General features: G+C 45.9%; 1 protein-coding gene across 33 annotated transcripts in view; it reads right to left on the reverse strand.

Moving 5' to 3' along the window:
• ARPP21 (cAMP regulated phosphoprotein 21) overlaps positions 1 to 14,603 on the reverse strand; it is a 155,434-nt gene that overhangs the window by 37,650 nt on the left and 103,181 nt on the right. The window lies entirely within an intron of this gene.

Genomic DNA, 14,603 nt, shown 5'->3' on the forward strand with positions numbered 1-14,603 from the left:
GAAAATGAGAGTTGTGAAAGCCTTAGTCTTTCCCCCTCACCCGTTATATGCTTCTGCCTTTGCTCTGAAGGAGAAGCCAGGAACACAAGGACTAGAACTGCTGTGATTCTAGAAGATGTCGTGCGGGGGGGAGGGGCTCACAGGGAGTGATCACCAATGACTGAGGCAATGCCCTGAGGCGCCCTGGACCTACTGGGTTGGGAGCAGGGCGATGGCTATGATTGCTCTGAAAACTGTGTCACACACTATTCCAAATTGAATTTGCCAACGTTCCATTTGTTTCCTGCAAATATATATATAAATATTGTACACTGTATATGGATTCCTATATATCGTCCTTATAGTCTGCAACGCTGTTAAATTCCCTAACGAGTTCTAGGAGTTGTTTTGTATACTGTTTACAATGTTCTGGGTCAACATGCATGTCCTCTGCCAACACGATTCTACATCTGAAAAAGGGAGTGTCACAGACACACTGGAAGAATTCGTTTCTGTGCAAATGTAAAAGGAGTTTCGGGTAAGTAAAAATGCCATATTAATAAGGAAGTGGCATAATCTGGGATTGCAATGCACGTATACGTCTACAACGTGTACATACATAAGCTCCAAGGCAGAGAAAGAAGAGGCAAAAGTAATTATAATTCATTATTGCGTGGGCATGGAGTTTTCGTGTCTTTTTAAAAAGAAATCCTGTACTGCAAGTACTGTGTCGTTTTGACAATTTACAGAAGTTACGTATGCAAAAGAAAACAGCAAAAATTCCTCATCAGAACGATTTTCTCTTAACTCTTGCCACAATTTTCAGCAAGACAGGAGCTCTTCTGATTTATGTTTTGGATCCTTCTCTTTGACTCACCTCCGCAGTAGGAGCGGAGCCTTTCCTCCCAGATAGATCTAGTTAGTCTCAAGTGGAGAAATCCAGGTGTCCATCAAGATTCACCCGGGAGCGCCCCAAGCCTTCTGATCTCGCCGTGTAATACCACCCTCACTCTGGCTAACCCCCTCTGGGCCTAGGTGAGTAATTAGAGGACCGTTTGTTTGTAAGTTGCTATTGGGGGGGAAAAATGCACCTAATGGCTGCTTGGGGCTGGCTCGGCAAATTCTATCATCGCTTGTTCTCTCGTTGCCTCCAACGTGAGCTCCGCTGCACCACCCCGCGTGCTGCGAAGTGTGTTTGGGGTGCTGTTCTGGCCCCTCTTTCTGCCATTACTTTCTTATTCCCAAAACAGTTACGACCCACATGGCTCATGAGAAGCGCAATGGTGCTGGACCCCCTACAAAAATAAAAACCAAACACAAGACTAAGGGCATCCGGGAGAGTGTTAAAAATGCAATTATAATGAGTCTCTCCGTGCCTTCAGGGAAATGGTGAGGGGAATCCTGGAGAAGACGTCAGCAGGCAGTGAGGGCTTGGTGGCAGTCCTTGAAGGGCATGGAAACCACCGCGGCGGCCAGGGGAGGGTCAGCAGGCGGCTGGGAGTAGTAGCACCTGGGAGAGGCCACGGAGGGAGGCCCGTGGCAGCTTTGGGGATTTGGACAAGAGCTTATGTGTGAAAGCCACTGCACGTTGTGGACACGCTCTTCCAACTGAACAGATGTGCAGAAATGCCTGTGCCATGGAATCATGCTGTAACAACTGAATCAATTAGTGACCCTACTTGTAAGCATCTGACCCCCACTGGCTCTAAAATGGGTGCGTGAGTCATCGTGGTTTTTTTTGAGAATTATACTACTGCTCCCAGGCTCAACAATCCTGCAGTCTTTCTGGGTTCTAGAGATCGCTGCTCGGCTCTGAACTATAACGTTCAGGAGCCACTCATGTAGACAGGAAGACCCCTGGCATTTCAGGGATGGGGGGGTGAGAATTTGTTCATACGCTGATGGTCTGGGGAAGGGGCCAACCAGCAAGTGTGGGTGTAAGCAGATTGGCTGAGCTGAATATACACTTGTGTCCCTGAAAAAAGCAGCCACATCCGAAGACAGCAGAAAAGAAAGCGTATTTCAGGACTGCTGACTTTTGAGATTGTATCCTTCAAATTTCATGATTTGTACACTCCTCCCCATTCAAAGAAGGAACACCCAAAGGTCGAAGCAATAGTAAACCCCTTGGAAGTGACAAATGCAAACACAACTTTCCTGTGGGTACCACGGCGTCACCGAATTTGGGAAACAAAATAAAAATAACATTCTTAAAGATACTCTTCCCTTTTTTATCACTAGAAATTCCGAGCGAATTCACTAACTCGGAGGGTAACTTTATATTGGCTCTCAGGACAGCAAGGTGGAGAGGACAGTTTACAACTCTTCATGTTCTGGGGCGCCTGGGTGGCTCAGTCGGTCGAGTGTCTGACTTTGGCTCAGGTCATGATCTCACAGTTTGTGGGTTCGAACCCCGCGTCAGGCTCTGTGCTGACAACTCAGAGCCTGGAGCCTGCTTCAGATTCTGTGTTTCCCCTCTCTCTCTGCTCCTCCCCTGCTCACTCTCTCTCTCTCTCTCTAAAATAAAGATTAAAAAAAAAAAAAGAACCCTTCATGTTCTGTGTTCAGAAGGTGGGGAGGGGGCCCCTGGGTGGCTCAGTCCGTTAGGCGTCAGACTTCAGGTCATGATCTCATGGTTCACAAGTTTGAGCCCTGCGTCGGGCTCAGAGCCTGGAGCCTGCTTGGGATTTTGTGTCTCCCTCCCTCTCTCTGCCCCTCCCCGCTCACACTCTGTCTCTCTCTCACTCAAAAATAAACATTAAAAAGATTTTTTTAAAAAAAGAAGGCGGGGAAAACCCAGTACATTCTTCTTCATCATTGGAATGTTGGATCATGAATGTCTCTGGAAGAATGAGGTGTCCTATCTCATAATGGAAAGGAGTGTGCGGGATGGAAAGAAATAAATTGGCTACATTAAAATGAGAAGAAATGCAGACAACCAGAGCATGATATGAAATCACCTCGAGTTTGGAGTGAAAAGCGTATTTATGATACGGAGAAAGAAAAAGGAAAAAGAGAGGTCCAGAGAATTAGATAGAAAGTAAATAAAATGAGAAGGCAGACCTGGAGACGGTGAAGCAATGAAGACGGACCTTGAAGAATGGAAACAACCAAGGCTTCCAAAGAAAGGAGGGGCTGAAAACCAGGGCGACTTTTAGCTCTGGGCATAGCTCAGGGCAGAAATTAACAAGAAACTGACAACAAATGAACCAGAAAGAAAACGGAGAGGAAATTAGAATGCTGGGCCAAGACTACATACCTCACAAAACGTCCTAACTTCTCTTCATTTAGTTCAGCGGAATCATCAGTAAACCTGACCACTTGGAATTGCCCTTTCGGTCCTTTAAGGAGTTCAGGTTCTCTCTTAGGAACACCGCAGGGCAATGTTAGAGTTTTGCTTTTCTTGCCACTTTTCTTTCCTTGCCATCTCTAATCCAAATCTTTTCGCTAACAAACTGTTTCCACTTTTTGTTGCATAAATAAAAAATAAAATAAAATAAAAGGTACTGTTATGATCTGTTTTACTCCTTATCTTTATAGAAGAGCAGAAATCCCAATCATACCAGGAGTGCTTAACTATCTAATTAATAAATATGTAAACACTTTGCTACATAAAATGCAAAGTGCCAAAGAAACTATTAGAAACATGTTGTGAGGGAGCCTGGGTAGCTCCGTCTGTTAAGTATGAGACTTTGGTTCAGGTCATGATCTCACGGTTCATGAGTTGGAGCCCTGCATCTGGCTCGGGGTTGACAATGCAGAGCCTGCTTGGGATTCTCTCTCTCTCTGCCCCTCCCCCACCATCACATAAACTTAAAAAAAAAAAAGAAAGAAAGAAACACGTTGAATAAATCTCTTTTACTATAACCTCCTAGGGGACAGAGGGAACCTGGCCACCTGTATTGTCTTGGTAACCTGTTAAGATTTCAGACCTAAAAATAGCATAATTCCTATTATTGTTCCTAATAATGTTATCCTTTCCCATAACCCCAGCTTCTCATTCCCATTTCAGTAAATGGAATAATTAGACCAATTAATGAAAGAAACACATGAATATTTCCATAGAAACCTTTTCCAGACTCATATTTTCAGAACAGCATGTTCCACGAGGATTTATCCATGTGACTTCCACTGATGTTAACAGAAATCAGACGATTAAATCCTCGTGTAACTCTTTGATAACTGACCCCCTCTGCTTTTAGGAACATAATAATGCACACCCCCAAGGGTACAAATGGCTACCTCAGAGTGGTCAAGTGTGACAATTTCTGCATTGCTTCTCTGAGTGATTATTGGTTATACATTTTAAAAAATGTATCTAAAAAATAATCTGACTTACCAGGTTTTAAACATTAACATGTATGTGCATTTTACGTAGGATAGTTGAATAAATATTTTTAAAAACCATCAAGCTTGGGGAAGGCGATTTAAGACTAAAAAAGAGAACCCAGAGGCGCCTGGGTGGCTCAGTCAGTTAAATGCAGCTGATTCTGGATTTCGATCAGGTCCTGATCTCACAGTTCATGAGCTTGAGCCCCGTGTCCGGCTCTGTGCTGATCGGAGTTGATCTGCACTGACAGCTAGGAGCCTGCTTGGGATTCTCTCTCTGTTCCTCCCCCATTCTCTCTCTCTCTCTCTCAAAATAAATAAACTTAAAAAAAGAAAAAGAAAATCCCACTACCTAGAGATTAATGTATTTTATTCGTCATACTGGTATTCTAAATTCTTTCAAGGTGAGGAGCACCCTAAGAACAAAGAAAGAGAAAGACCTTTTTACAGATAAAACTCCTATTGCATTGATGCTGACGAAGTCAAGCTAAAAATACAGGGTTCACTGTCAACTTTACACAAGTGCTCCGGTTAAAAAAAATTTACAGACCCCATCAAGGTACATTTCTCGCCATCCCAAACGTGTTTCGGAACAACATTAAAGAGACAATAATCTTTTTTTCTTACTAGGAGATGTTCATATGCACAATATTCTATCACAACACAAACAGGACTCCTACAAGGAAAAAGGAGGCTCATGTGTTACTGCTCATTGAACTTCTGCGCAGACCTATCAGGAAAGGAGCCGCGGCTGCGGCTGTTTTCAAATACGCATGCGTCACGGACGATTCCGTCTTTCCACCACAGATACCGCCGTGCCCACTCCTTTGGTAAACACTCAAAAGGGAAGGAGGCAGAGTCCTGAACTAAGGATGCTACGAGCAGATTTTCAGGGCCTGGTTATTCCCTACCACCTGAACGTTTTCAGAATTAGTCGGTGGAAATGGGTTTTGATGAGAACGTGGTTACTTTACATTTATAGAAATTCCCAAGTCACTAAGCACACGAAAATCCGAACATATTTTACCCCTGAAAGTGGCCCAAAGAGTCTGTGACCTATTCCTTGGGCAAATGTCCAAACTTTGAAAAATGTATATGTATTTGTTTGTTGATGTGGGTCGGCGTGTTAGGCTTTCTATTGTTTTTAACGTTTATTTATTTGTGTGACAGAGAGAGAGAGAGAGAGAGAGAGATACAGAGCACGAGCGGGGGGAGGGGCAGAGAGAGAGACAGAGAGAAAGAGAGAGAATCCAAAGCAGGCTCCAGGCTCTGAGCTGTCAGCACAGAGACCGACACAGGGCTCGAACTCACAGACCACGAGATCACGACCTGAGCCGAAGTCGGACGCTTAACCGACTGAGCCACCCAGGCGCCCCTAGGCTGTCTTTCTATTTGATTTCATAACATTTAACTATAGCTTTGCTCTTACTCCTATTTGAAATGGATGATGGAGAAGGTCCCATTTAGCCTTTTAAATCTTCGCACATTCTCTGCCCTCTCTCTCTCTCACATGTACACACACACACACACACACACACCTAATCCTCTGTGTGCATGTTAACTTGAAAACAGATACACAGGGAGCCTGGGTGGCTCAGTTGGTTGAGCATCCGACTCTTGATTTTGGGTCAGGTCATGATCTCACAGTCATGAGATCGAGCCCCGTGTCTGACTCTGCACTGGGTCCGGAGCCCGTTTGAGATTCTCTCTCCCTCTCACTCTCTCTACCCCCCTCTTCCACTCATGAGCATGCTCTGTCTCTCAAAAACATAAAATAGGTACACGTATTATTCATTCTTTCAGCACTTAAGAGTTCCCACTGGGTAGTGGAATCATGCTGTATTTACTTTCTATCTCAAAATTTGGATCTGTACACATTAGCACATTAATTCTAAACACTCACTGGCTATAATTCCTAAGAGTCATAGGATAGCTATGAAGTATTAGATTTTTGCCTAAAATAGAAATAACATCCAGCTGTAGAGTGAATTTGTGCAGGTTCTGTCCCTTTACAACAACTTAAGCACAGACCAGCCACGATTAAAAATTTGCTAGCTACGACATTGCTCCCCAGATGACAGACCATTAGCCTCAGCATCCCCTGTGCGTGAGCGTGAAATGCAGAATCTCGAGACTCACCCCAGAACTACTGTGTCAGTATGTGCATTTGATCAAGGTCCTGGGTGGAATGCATGCTCATTAAATTTTAGGGAGCACCGGGTACAGTAACACCCACACCATGTGAGGGAGTGAGAACAGCATTTCCAAGCTCTTCCCAGGAATCCAGAGAGGCACAGAAAAATCCAATGGACCGTTACAGAGTTAGTATTTCTGACGGGCTAACCCCCACCCAATTCTACACACGAAAGGTTTCCTGGCTATGTAGAATGGAGGTTTGAATCAATGCAATCTATATCCTAAAGGTCAGGGTGTCCCCAAAGATTCCTGGACTATGCTGTTATCCGATCATCAGTTAGCAAAATGAAACAAACAGGATCTACATGCCCTGACCTGGTTTTCTCCCCCCTCGATGTTCTTCTGTGTGCCTTTTATTTACATATATTTTGAATTCATTGCAGACACTCGTTATCTGCATCCATCATTCTTCTTTCTGATTCACTGGACAGCGGGAAGCCTCTTTGCAAGGCTTGTGTCCGTTTCTCTACTCCGAGAGGTGGGGAAGCTCCAACTTCTGTCTCACGAAGGGGGAGGGGAGGGGTGATAACACATCTCCCAAGTTTTCTGGAAGGTATCGTACTCTTGTCTGCATGTTCTCCTTGGAGCCTGCCATGTATGTGGTACTAAGTTCAAACGCAAGGGAAGAATCTCTCAAAGTCAGACTCCGCCAGACTGAGGAAGCTTGCTGGGTTTTTGCAACCAACACGTGTCACCGAATCTGGAAACACTGAGGGGGTAGAAGCCCCCTTTCTGGCTCTGACGAGAGAGCCTCCCCATGGGGCAGGAGGCTGACCCTCAGTCTCACGTAACCAAACGGAGCGTTTAAATTCTATTCCTACTCTGCATTCCTCATGACGGCTGTTGAGCACAGTGCAAGAAAAAGTCCAAGGGAGGCTTAGGTTAAACACAAGTGGCAGAGTGAGTGAAGCAGCTCGAACAATTCTAAAGACCCCTCCCCCACCCCCGCCACCTTCTCCTGCAAGGATTCCAGTTCCGCTTTGCAAGGTGGGTTGGCTCGTCATTTACCCAACACAGATCCCTGGACAGGACCAGAGCAGAAGGAAATTAAACAGGCTTAAGGAAAAGCCCCACAAAAGCTGCCTGGGCCTTTGCCCCGCAGGATGCGTTATTGAAGATTTCCCTTCCCCGGCTTCCTCCTGAGCTATCATTTCAAAAGTGAAACATTTTCATGGAAAGCGCTCCACGAAACCGGTGTTTAGCACAAACGAAGCATTCAGCCCGAGCGGGGGAGGGGCGCAGGAAAGGCGCCGAGAAAGCAGAGGCCACCCGACCCGTATCCCCTCAGTTTGCAGAATCGACACCAAAGGATCGGTTGCCCTTATAACCTAAACGGATTCAGGGCTCGCTCAAGCATTGCGTTTCCCCCCTTCCTGCTCTGCTCCACGGCTGCTCTATCTTCCTATCGTTCTACTTTCCCGACATTCAAGAATCCCGACTCTCCTGATCCCCCGGAAGGGCAGAACTGTTGGGCTGTCTGTGGTAGACAGGCATCTACATTACTGTTGTAGCTAACCCGAAAGTAGTATCATCACGGGCATTAGGCAAAGTGCTGGAAGTCTGAGAAGAGAGGGATGCGGGCACCATGTCTAGGAACAGCCGACCCGGACCCACGGGTCCCAGGGCCTTCCTTTCCAGACTATTTCTAACTTTTCTTAAGGAAATGAAACATTTCTTTCTTATTTGGGGGGGGGGGGAGCAGGGAACCCAAATGTTAACATGCTTTATTTTATTTTATTTTATTTTATTTTATTTTATTTTATCTTTTAATGTTTATTTTTGAGAGAGAGAGAGAGAGAGTGAGGGAGAGGCAGAGAGAGAGGGAGACACAGAATCCGAAGCAGGCTCCAGGCTCCGAGCTGTCAGCACAGAGCCCGACGCGGGGCTCGAACTCATGACCCATGAGATCATGACCTGAGCCGAAGTCGGACGCCCAACTGACTGAGCCGCCCAGGTGCCCCGTAAACATGCTTTAAATAACTTTCAAAGTCTCCCCTGCATGCTCAGACCTCAGGGAAACCTTTGCCCTGAGATTCATGTCAGGACTGTAGGAACTTCTTAAGAGTTGGAGTCATGACTGTGGCCTCTCAGCAACCGAGAGAACTAGTAAGCCGAAAACCAGCAGAAATATAGAAGATCGGAACAATGAAATAAACTAACAGGATGTAACTGCCACGTCTGAACACTGCACCAAACATCAGCAGAATGCCCAGCTTTTTCAAGAGTGTGTGGAGCATTTGGCAAGTTAGACCGTATCCTGGTCCGTAAACCCGACGTGAACAATCTAGTAAGAATTGAAATCATACAGAGTATGTTTTTTGACTGTAATGGAATCAGTCTAGAGCCAGTAACAGAAATACAACAGGACAACCTCCAGACACCTGGGTATTAAAACCCTTCTAGAGAATCCACAGACCAAGGAGGAAATCTCAAAGAGAAGAAAAAACACATACAATGAATGAAAATGCAAATAAAGCACATAAAAGTACGTGGTACTCTGCTAAATCAGGGCTACAGAGGACACCCGTAGCACTAAATGCTTACATGAGAAAGGGGAAAAGTCTGAAATCAATAATCTCACTTCCTACCTCAAGAAACTACATAAAGTAGAGCAAAACAGAGCTAAAATGCACAGAAGGAAGAAAATAAAAAAAAAAAAAACCAACAACCCAGCAATCAATGAAATCGAAACAATAAAACAATAGAGAAAATCAATACCACAAAGTGGTAGTTCTTTGAAAAGGTCAACAGAATTGATACATCCAGCCAGACTTATAAAAATAAGAAGAGAGAATTTGAAGATCACCAATATCAAGAAGAAAACAGGATATCCCAACGTGTTCTGCGGCCAGTCGGAGGATAATAAAGAAATGCCACTGAGCACTTTTCACTCATAAATCCAACAAGTTATTAGAAATCAGCCAGTTCCTCGATGACCACAAAAGACCAAAAGTCAGCAAAGATGAGACAGATCGTCTGAATACTCTGATAATCAGAAAAATTTCATAATTAAAAGGCTCTAGGAATCACATTCACATAAAAAGTAAAACAAAACAAAACAAAAAAATGTATATATATATATATATATATATATATATATATATATATATATATATAATGCTTCTGAAAATCCCCAGTCCCAGCCAGTGTCACTGGAGGGTTCTATTGGACATTTAGGGAAGATTCAGCCCCATTTTTACAGAAATCCTTCCAAAAAAAAAACAAACCAGAAGAGGAGGGTTGCTCCCCAATTCATTTTATGAGGCCACTATTCTTCTGATACCCAAATCAGGATGCATTCATCCCCACACGTCCACTTATGAAAGGACAGAGGAATTTACAAGCCCATTGTTGTGGCTTGTAGAACACAAGATTCAAGATTATGAATCTTGTGTTCAAGATTATGAAGAGCGGAGAAAGAAATCAAATGTATTTCTTCTTAGTCAAACTCAAAGAAAAGGGAATTTGGAGTTGGATACAAGATCCAAGATGAATTCTTTTTTTTTTTCCCCCTCTCTTTCCAATGTGTGATCCACACATAAATCTCAGCCGTGCTCTGTCACTTGGTGTTAGTGACCAGCTCTGCAAAGGAATAGGAAAGCCCATGGTGGGTCAGGAGGCCAACATCCAGAGGTCCCCATGTGTGCTGATATCAGCCAGCCCGTGCACTTGGACAGTTAAATGTCTGCCTCTGACACAGTCCTGCTGGTTCAGTTCCAGGATGCTTGTTTCTTGTATCATCATCCGTGACAGTAAATAAAGGCAAAACTAGTAAGCTATGTTTATGTGCTTTTGGGAGAGTGGTTAATGTGCAGCCTTAGAACCGGCCAAGCCTGGGCGCTCTCCTCGATCTGATCAGCCTTGGGACCCAAGTAGTGTATTTCTATACAGTGTATTTCTAACAGCTCGTACTCCCCTCGTAAATTTGTGGTGGGTATGAAAGAATGCCATGTTTGTAAATAACTGAGCACAGCAACGAGCCCACTGGAGGCCTAACTGATGGTAACTGTGATTACTACTAACGTTTTTTGTGGCCTTAAAAATGTGTTTGAATCAGAATAAAACCATGGCGACACAGGGATTAACTCAAAGCGATATGGTAACTGACGACTACGTAAACCTAAAGCATGAAGAAATGTAAGGCTTATGCCTCAGCATTTCATCTCAGTATTCCCCCCCTTACCCCCCCGGGGGGGGGGGGATCTGTTCTCAGGTAGGACGGATGCCCTCACTTTCAAGTCTTTCAAAGCCGGAAGGATTTGAAAACCACAGTCTTTTTAGCTCTAACCTGATAACAGCCTTTCTACATGGCTTCGGGTCATCAACAAGAGCCTCATAAAGAAAATTATCTGCCTTCACTGTTGGGGGTACCTGATAATGTTAAGTTGACAGTAGACTTTTTATTTTTCCACTAGGGACACTTCTTTTTAAAAAAAAAATTTTTTTTAACGTTTATTTTTTTTTGAGAGATAGACGGAGTGCGAGCAGGAAGGGCAGAGAGAGAGGGAGACACAGAATCCGAAGCGGGCTCCAGGCTCTGAGCTGTCAGCATAGAGCCCGATGCGGGGTTCGAACTCACAAACCGCGAGACCACGACCTGAGCCGAAGTCAGACGCCTAACCCACTGAGCCACCCAGGCACCCCAGAGACACTTCTATATTAAGGTTTTGGTTTCCCTTGTATATGTAGCTACCAAATTCAGATGTCACTGTTTCAATCTACCATGCAATTTCTCCAAAATTTCTGACTTTGATGCCCTTTGTTTACAACACTTAACCAGCGTAGGCTCCTTCTTCTAGATGCTTAGCATCTCTATCAGACACTGGTAGGGAAAAGAGAAGAAAATCACCAGGAGGAATTTATGTCCCCCTATTGGGCCTCAGGGTAACTCAAATGTCCTACTTAATTGCAGAATATCCAATTTACTTTATAAAAATTCACTGTGTGTAGTTTTAAGGCCTACGAAAGATGTGGTGACTTGACTGACTTACAGAGATTTCAATTTGGCCAAGAATGTAGGACAAGGAAGAGACACTTCTCACTAGGATTAAGTAAAGATGAAGAACACTGCCCCGAAGCAAATCGGGATTAAAATCTCATTTGGTTAGGGGCACCTGAGTGGCTCAGTCGGTTAAGCATGGGACTTCAGCTCAGGTCATGATCTCACACTCCGTGAGTTCGAGCCCCGCGTCGGGCTCTGAGCTGACAGCTCGGAGCCTGGGAGCCCCCTTCGGATTCCGTGTCTCCCCCTCTCTCTGCCCCTCCCCTGCTCATGCTCTGTCTCTCTCTGTCTCAAAAATAAATAAAAACATTAAAAAAATTTTTTTAAATCTCATTTGGTTATAACTGACATAAATTGGCTCTACGCTAATGCCCCACCATGGGATGCTGCCTTTACTGGGACGTAATCCAGTCAGTATCCTAAGAAGGTGGGAGAGGGTCAGATCCAGGAGGCAAGACTGCAGGAGGCGGGAGGGAGAGCTAGTCAGGGCATCCCTGCGGGATGGTGCCAGCCCAAACCTGGTCCCGAGGTCGATTTACAGAGAGAGGGGCCCTCTCTCCAAGCTCCTCCAGGAAATACAGCTTTGGCAGTTATCCAGAGAGGCTCTTTCCTCCATGAGATATTCCATCCACACGGAGTTGCTTCCCCCAAGTAACCTGCAGGGCCCTTTGGGAAGTCTCTGTTGGTGTCACTCAGCTCAGCAAAAGGCCATGTAGCTGTAATCACGTGCTGTCACGTGATTGGCCTAATGGCTTAGGCCATTGCATGAGCTGGAATTTTGTTAGAAGAGGCGAATCTCAGTGAGGTCAGGGGACACCGTCCGTCCTCCCAGACCCTCAGTAAATTCAACACCGCGGTGGAAACCGCATTGAGATTTTAGGCTGATATCGGGTGTGGTGGTCTCAAAAGCTAGGAGCGTAAACGTCTCAGTCCACGTGTGTATGTCGATGGTGTCGCTTCGGGGAGGATTTTGTTCCCGCAGCATCACTTCCCTTTTCTCTTCTGCCCAGTCCCCACAGGCCACCTTAGCTCCACTCACTTCTCTGCCGCCCAAAGCACTCACTTCTATTGGGAACAGGATACCCCTTTGAAACGCACCTCTCTAATTACGGTGCCATGACCTCACCTTGGGGGGGTGGCATCCCCACGGTGATGTGGGGGCACGGGACAAGTCCATGTCACCAGGCTGCCACGGGATGTAGTTGGGGCCAGTCAGGTCTCTCTGAGACGGTGGGCGGGGGAGGGGGGAGGTTTCGCACCCCTAAATCCTCCTGCAGCGTTTTTAAAAAGACAAAAAATGTCACAGCGTTCTCGCTGGTGTTGACGCTCACCAATAAAGTTCGTGGGGGAGAGTCAGGGGAAGCCCAAGGCTTGTCTTAAATCTACTTGGGTTGATTCAATCTACTTTCGGATGAACACATTCATTCATCCAACTCTCTCAGCCCCTCACCCAAACCTGGGGTTTTCCGGCTTGGTAGGTTCTAGCATGTCTGTAACTGCATTCCTGTGTAGGAGCTACACACTCTAATGCAAGACTCACACACCTTCTCAGAAAACTGTCAAACGATAGCAGTAAACTAAAATTTAGCCAATCATTATCAATGGGCGTCGATGTCTCTCCTACAGGGATTGGCAGCCAAAAGGAAAACTTCACTGGAACCCATGGACCAGCAGCTAGGAGATCACAGCTTAACTTTCTGACAAACATTAGCAGAAGGAAGGCAAGCAACACGTTACTATAGTATATATCTAAATTGATGGCATAGTTACCACCAAGTGATACAGCTAGAACATTTTCCCACTTCAGAGGAAACATTACCAAACGCTTGAAAACAACAAAAAACAAAAAAAACTAATCATTGTAAACGTTTTTGTGTTATTATTAGAAAAACGTAGGGGCGCCTGGGTGGCTCATTTGGTTAAGCGTCCGACTTGGGCTCGGGTCATGATCTCACGGTTCATGAGCTCGAGCCCCACATCAGGCTCTCTGCTGTCGGCACAGAACCTGCTTCGGATCCTCTCTTCCCCTCACTCCCTGCCCCTCCCCTGCTCGTGCTCTCTCTTTCTCTCTCTCTCTCCTCCCCTCTCTTTCAAAAATAAATAAACATTAAAAAAAAAAAGGAAAAACGTAAAGCCAGTTCAGAGGTCAATGTAGATTTTTTCCCCTAGACGAATACAGTGTTGAAACGAGAAGAAGTCTGGCCGGCTGCCATACGTCTCCCTAACTCTTCTCCCACGGACGTTAAAATAGGCCACGAGACAAATCAGAGAACGTATCGCTCGCTCCAATACAGAGGGACTGAATTCTTCTCCAATCTGACAAGATGCTCGTCATGTCCGCGTTCATAGTCTCAGCGTGCCCGTTCTTGGCGTTAATCCTTGGCAAGGGCGTTGTTTTCCACCAGCTTATAAAAACCGTCCACGTCCCGCACATACCACACGCACGTATATGTACATGTCACATGTGCACAGCCTTCTACCGAGCACAGACGTCGCATGGCGGGACAGCCGATCAGGAGTGGCAGCGGGAGCCCGCGCCCTGGCACGACCTACTTACGGCAGGCGGAGTCCCCCGCGCAGGTGGTCTTCTGCGTGGCAATGAGCGGTGTCCCCTGCAGAGCGGCCAGCAGGAAGGACCCCAGCCCGTCCCCAGTAGGAGCCACTCAGCCCTGCTGGGTTCCTGCTGCTGTCTGGGCACCGGCACGCCATCAGGAGTGTGACACAGTAGGGAAAGAGACCGGTTCACTGTGAGACCTGCTACTCACTCTCGTACAGTGTATCGGCCCCCCTTCCCACTGCACAGCGGCTGCCGAGCTCTGGGCGGGAGGCAGGTGGCCCTCGAGAAAGCGAGCCATGCACGGAGTCACCTCCATCGGGTGACACGGGCTGCGACGTCCGGGGCCACCTTCTACAGACGGTACTTTGGAGGAAGGTAGAGAAACAAGCTAATGTCGTCCCCCTGGCCCTAGGAACAGCGGAAGGATTGTCTTCGAGTCGAAAAGGACCAAAAAAAAAAGAAAGAAAGCAAGGAAAGGCACGAACTAGGAAGCTAAGGACGTGGTTGGCACTCTTGCTTTGAAAGAAACCAAGAAGGTCC

This window comes from Acinonyx jubatus, chromosome C2 (assembly GCF_027475565.1).
Source record: "Acinonyx jubatus isolate Ajub_Pintada_27869175 chromosome C2, VMU_Ajub_asm_v1.0, whole genome shotgun sequence".
Taxonomy (NCBI): domain Eukaryota; kingdom Metazoa; phylum Chordata; class Mammalia; order Carnivora; family Felidae; genus Acinonyx; species Acinonyx jubatus.